The sequence below is a fragment of the Fulmarus glacialis genome, unplaced genomic scaffold (assembly GCF_000690835.1).
Source record: "Fulmarus glacialis isolate BGI_N327 unplaced genomic scaffold, ASM69083v1 scaffold17701, whole genome shotgun sequence".
Classification (NCBI taxonomy): domain Eukaryota; kingdom Metazoa; phylum Chordata; class Aves; order Procellariiformes; family Procellariidae; genus Fulmarus; species Fulmarus glacialis.
This window is the reverse complement of record NW_009192306.1, coordinates 28,654-34,653: the sequence shown is the minus strand read 5'-3', so window position 1 is coordinate 34,653 and position 6,000 is coordinate 28,654.

Below are 6,000 nucleotides of genomic sequence, written 5' to 3'. Positions count from 1 at the left end.
CGTTACAAATTTTCCGCCAGCCACTCTGCAAGTAATCATTGCTGCATAACACATGAAAATTCTCAAAAATATGACTCATCCTTTGTGTGCCTCTTTCCAGGGTAATGTCATAAATTTTAAACAGTCCTGTTTAAATAATTTAGGATAGGAATATATTGTGTTTCATACTTATGACAGTGGGCATAAGTTTTATTGATTATTTTTATTTTAAGGACTCTATTATAATCCAGGGAAATCAAAGATGGCCATTAACAAACACAAACAGTACATTAAAAATGTTTTTCCTTCCAGTATGTGCTAAGCCAGATGTTAATATGAAGGATATGTAATCTTAATAAATCCTTTTCTGCCTGCTTGCTTTTTGTTACAGATCTAAAAGTTTTTGCATTTTAGGAACAGAGGTTTTGTACAGCACAGAAATATAGTTTTATTTTTAATAAAAAGCAGTAGTAGTAATAGCAAATGCTTAAAAGGGTGCCAGACTATATATTTTCAAAGTACCACATATGGATTTAGCTGTGTACCTTCTATTAACATTTAAACACAAAAGGATGCATACTTACATCTCTGCAAGCTGCTTCAAAAATTGACTGCTTTTTGAAATGTCTGCAATTAGCTTGTGATCGTGTAATAGTCTAATAACTATTTCTTAGTAATTTGGATATTTTGTAACTTAAATATTTGGAATTTTTCGACTTATATCCCATTTAGACTATCATTTATTGCAATAACATTCAATATTTACAGAACCCCAGTATAGATGTTGCTTTCTGACATGACATGACTTGCATTTATTTTTTGAAGTAAAAGGGCCTTTACTTGACAAATTAATCAAAACAACTTTTGGTGTGGATGGCAACATTAAGAAGTGTAGTAAAGAGTCAACTTCGATGGCATTTGGCTGGTTCCAATGTTTTACCAAGCTGATCTGGCTCACTGCAGCGAATGATGCCTGCAGCCTTTCAGAATTCTCAATTATGCTGCTTTTTCCTTTGATAATAGGACTTGCACATCTATTTCTGTGGACGTGACAGAAGCTTTGAGCTTAGTTCATTAAATTTTTACAGTGGAAGCTGGAGTCAGTTGGATTTTTAGACAGTTGAGAGGTTTAGGAGGAATAGTTTTCTACCATGGAGCTATAATTTTGAAAGTATATGCTCTCCAACCTCTCTTCTCTGCAGTTGATACCCTTAAGAGGTAAATGTTCCGTTAAACGGTGATGAGAGGATTGTTCCTAATTGTTCAAATTAAGTACATCTACCATCTCTATTATTGCATATAGAAAGTTCCTATTTGAAAAGAAAATCAAGGTTACAAATCAAGTACCCAAAAACTTGCAAATACGCACAACCTGAATCCAGCCTTCTCATGCTGTTGGGTATAGTCATTAATGACATGATTATGGATTGTATTTCTGTAGGCTTCCTTGCCAGTTTCAGTTCACAGAATGGACTGTGTCCACTTAGTATTTTCTTTCCACTGCTTTGTTCAGTTATAGACTTATGCCTTGTTTTCAGCACACTATTCAAACTATTTTGAATTAATTAGCTAATAGTTTTTTCTCTGGTGCCTATCGTGATAATATCTGAGTGCTTCACAGATGTAATTACGTTTCACAACATCCTTGTGAGATAAGATGTTGGTATAATCTCCACTTTCTAGGAGATAATCAGGAGTCGAGGCACACAGAGAATAAAACCAAAAAGCCCCGTTATTACCGAAGGTGCAGACTGAATCAGCTAGGACTGCATTATCTCAGTGCTTTAGTATACCCTACAGTTAATCTTTCCAAACCACAACTTCCATTTGCACCCGTCAGCGTTCACTATTGCTACAAATGAGACTGAATCACAAGTCGGGTGCTCAGACAAATGTTTAGTGCTGAAAAGTCAGGGTTAAATGACTTTCCTTACACCACAGAGGAACTCTAGAAGACATGCAAGTAAAATCCAGTTCTCTAAGCTTTTTTTTTTTTTTTTTTTAGCCACAAGAGTGGACTTTCTGTCCTTGCAGGCTCGGCCTCCTTCATCACACACCTTTTGCAGTTTGCAACAAAGCAGCTGATGGATCGCGTAGGCAGCAGCAGCTTCTTTTTTACTGCCACTGCCGAGCAGTTCAGTTCTCTGCACTGAATGAGCAAGAGGTCCCGTGGCAATGTAGTGCTGCATGTTTTCTGTAAAGACTTTATCATTAATGCATGCGCACAATGGGGCAGATCAGGTCACTGGAACAGTCTCATTTTTGACGTCTCCAAACTTTGCTCGACTTCACAACCTTAAAACTATTCAATTAGTGGAAGCTGGGGTTTGGGGGATGGGGTGGGGGTGTGACATAGTTTTGTACCACGGGGTTATAGGTGTTAATCTTTTGGCTTTTAGAGCAAGTTAACATTTCTAAACAGATTGTTCCATATAATTTGATGTTTTCATCTATGTAAGACAAGCAAGGTTGAAACTCTTATCTTTACCCTTTGGGATAATAAAGTGAATGACTGCATTAGGTCACTGAATTCACTGTAGACCATTAATATAGTGGCATGCAGTGTTTTGCCCAGTGAGTTTTGCATGTGTTTGCTGACAGCAAAGAAACTGAAAGACTGAAAATTTTTCAGGTTGAAGAGCAGAAAGTACCAAGGAGACTTGGGGGAAAATGGTACCATGATCCAAGCTTTAGCTCCTGCTTTGCCTTCGCCGACTTGTCCACTAGAAATTATTTGCACAGTTCTGGGTCCTCCACCAGTCCTAAACTCAGAATTGATTTGGGTTTGTCTCACAGGGTACGATCAGTCCAATGGATCCAGTTCAAAAGCTTAATTGCCTCCGTCTCTTAGGCTGCACCTAAATCGGCCCTTGCTCTCCTCCCCCAGCCCTACCCACATGGAGAACAGCTGCTGAATCCCGTTCTGTAAAATTATATGGAACAGCATAACAATTATAGTAGTTTTATGTTGACTACCTTTAAGACTACCTTGGTAGTCTTAAAATTTGAATTAGAGAAACAGTTAAACTAGAAGGATGGGGGAAGAGGAGTGGGCCCTGTTTACCGGGAGTTTGGGTTGCTCTGAGTGCCCTTCTGGGCTCACCTGCTTGACATCATTTATGTTGCAATGCCATGTTGTCCTTAGCCGGTTTCTTCCACTGTCACTTTTTACTTTATTTTCCCTGTTGCTGTCTAATCAGCTCCTGTTCTCATTTCTTCCTCCCAAGTCTTCCCTTCATGGCTTCCAGCCATATGTTTTTTAGTGAACCTTGAATTTTGAGGGACAGAGATGAGGGGCAGTTCCTGCTCAGAAAATCCCAACTATCTCTCTCTGTTGCTTGACTTTTATACTGGACTCCAGTCCCAGTCTGCCCCAGTTATTTTCCCCATCCTGTCTCCCAAAATAATCTGTTATCTTCCTACTCTTTTTACTCCCTGCTTGGTTTCTAGCCTTTCCCTGGTGTGCTCCAATTCCCGCTCTGACTTAAGGTCTTTTACCCAGTTGTCAATTTTCTACTGGTTTAACAGCAGCCTTCCTTTCCAGCGGTAGTCTTTCTTTTCAGGCTGCTTCTCCCAAATTGTTCTTCCTTGTAGCTGGTCCTTGTCCCCTCTGCCATCTTTCCCTGGTTGGTGTCAGGAGGGGAGATGATGTCTCCGAAGGAGAGGGACCAGGAGAAATTCCCTGCTGGTGTTCTTAGAAGAGACCCAGCTTTGGTCTGAGCAGTGAGAGCAGTGACTACAGAGAAAGCTATTCTCGGCCTCAGTTAGAGCATGTCCAGTGTGTAATCCTCAGGAAACTAAGCTGCAGAGAATGTGCAAACTGCATTTATTTCCAAGAGCTTTTAGCTTTCAGGAATGGAAAAAGTTTTACCCCAGCCAAAGGAAAAAAGAAGCGCTATCTTCTCCCCAGATTTTTAGATTCTTCTCCAGAGTATTGAGTTATTAGAGCTTCTGCAAGGAATAATAGTTTATTGTGACTAAAACTGCATTAATCTGTGATTTTTGTTCTCATAAACAGTGATTTTTCTTTCACTGGAAGTTTTTATGGACATGAATATGTGAATATGTGTGCTTAAACTGAGATAGCCAGCATGGAAGATGTCGTATAGGCTGATGAAGGCCTGACAAAGTTATCAACTATGTAAAATAAGATCTACTAACGGAGATCCCCACAGTAATGCGCGTTCAGCAATCTAGAGGCTAGTTTGATTGGAGCTTCAGATGAAAGATATGCATATGAAGTGACTTTGACAGAGAGATTATATTTAAAAATTTTGATCATTTGCATTTTTGTTTAAAAATAATTTTGGATGTAAAACAATGATGTGTTTTTCAAAGAAAGTATTCCTGCTTGAAATATCAGTCTTTAGGTGAGTTTGCTAACGATACTGATATATGCGAGATGAATTACATACACAGTTTGTGTTTGAAAGAGGGGTACAAAGCACTGGGTTGTAATCAAGCGACTCCGAGATGTAATCCCAGCTGTCATTGATTCCTATGGTTTTAAGGCAAGTCAGCTTGACTCTTGCTGGTTGCACTCCTCATAAAAGTCTCATAGAAGTGCTGTGAGAAGAGTTATTACATATTTTTCCATTTTCGAGGCACACTAATATACATGTTAGCTTAGTATTAAGTTTATCATTAGACTGAAATTGCTTTGCAAATGAAGGATGATGCTATCTCTGTCTCATATTTCTTTAAATATTCCTGGGATATCTTAGGAGTGTTTAACATACAGATCTTTCATATGGAACAAGACATTTAACTACTATGTAAACATCTGTTCTCTAAACGTTATGAATTAATTTGATTAAGGAACTTTTTGATGACTTCATCTGCTCAGAAGACGGAGATGACGCTGGCTCTGCGGAGCAGATCCATGGCACGCGTGCAGAGTGGCTGCAGAGGCTGCAGCAGAGCATGGCCATCAAGTTGCGGCTGTGATTCATTCAGAGCCCGAATCTCCTTTTACCTCAGTCCAGATTTTTTTCTCTGCCTCCCCCTCTTTTGTCATTATTCCTTAGCGCTATAGAGTGCAACTTGAATCAAACTTGTCTTCTTTAAATTGTAATTTTTGCATTGCGACAGTGCTTTTTATTTAGAAGCTTCAGAGCGGTTGAGGGAAAACTCCCCATACGTGCTTACAACGAAGAAGTTCAGGTACGGAGGTGTTGGGTAACTTGGCAGATCCTGTGATTTCAAAATCACACCAACATAACAGTAGCTGCCACAAAAAAAGGGGCAGCCTCCCGGCCTCCTTGTTCCAAACCGCACATATCCCTTCCCTGTATTGAATGTAGTTGCTGATGGGATTCACTGAGCTGGCTTGCCTGCAGCTGGTGGATGAGAAGCAGAGAGGGAGAGGGAAGGAAAGGTGAGGTTGTGGGCTTTGGCAGCAGCCTGCAGTTAGATGGGGTTAAGCCACCCATTAAACCACACCTCAGGCCGAGGTGTCTAGTGCCCTGCTCACTGGAGCATGCTGCCCTCCTTACGGTAACGCATACTTACCGTGCTGCAAGCTACAGTGTATAGTCTACTGAAAATGCACGTCTGAGTTACCTTTTGTAGTCTTTCATAATGCAGCTGCTTTCTTGGGGCATTGGGAGTAACCTGACGCACTTAATCGATGCATTTTCTCTAAATCCTGCTCATCAGAAACTGGTTAAACTAGTTTGCCATTGGAACGCTCCCCTGTCCCCTCTTCCTGGATCCTGTCCTGCTTTCTGTAAATCATCACCTTCCTGAAGCTGCTGAAACTTCTCCTCATATCAACTAGGCTATCGTTTATATCTTGAAACTTAAGCCCTTGCTTTCTCAACCAGAGAGAGAAAGCTTTTTTATTTGTGGAAGCTTTTCAAAGCCTTATTAGCCATGTTTTTGAAGTTCCCAAGCCCTTCATTCTGGGAGGAAAGACATGCCACTTGCTAGAGTTTCTTCATGGTTAAGAAAACCGCACTCCCAGGCTGGGCGGTTTGCTGTTTGGGAGAGAAGTAAGTAGGCATAATTTCCAGATCTTTC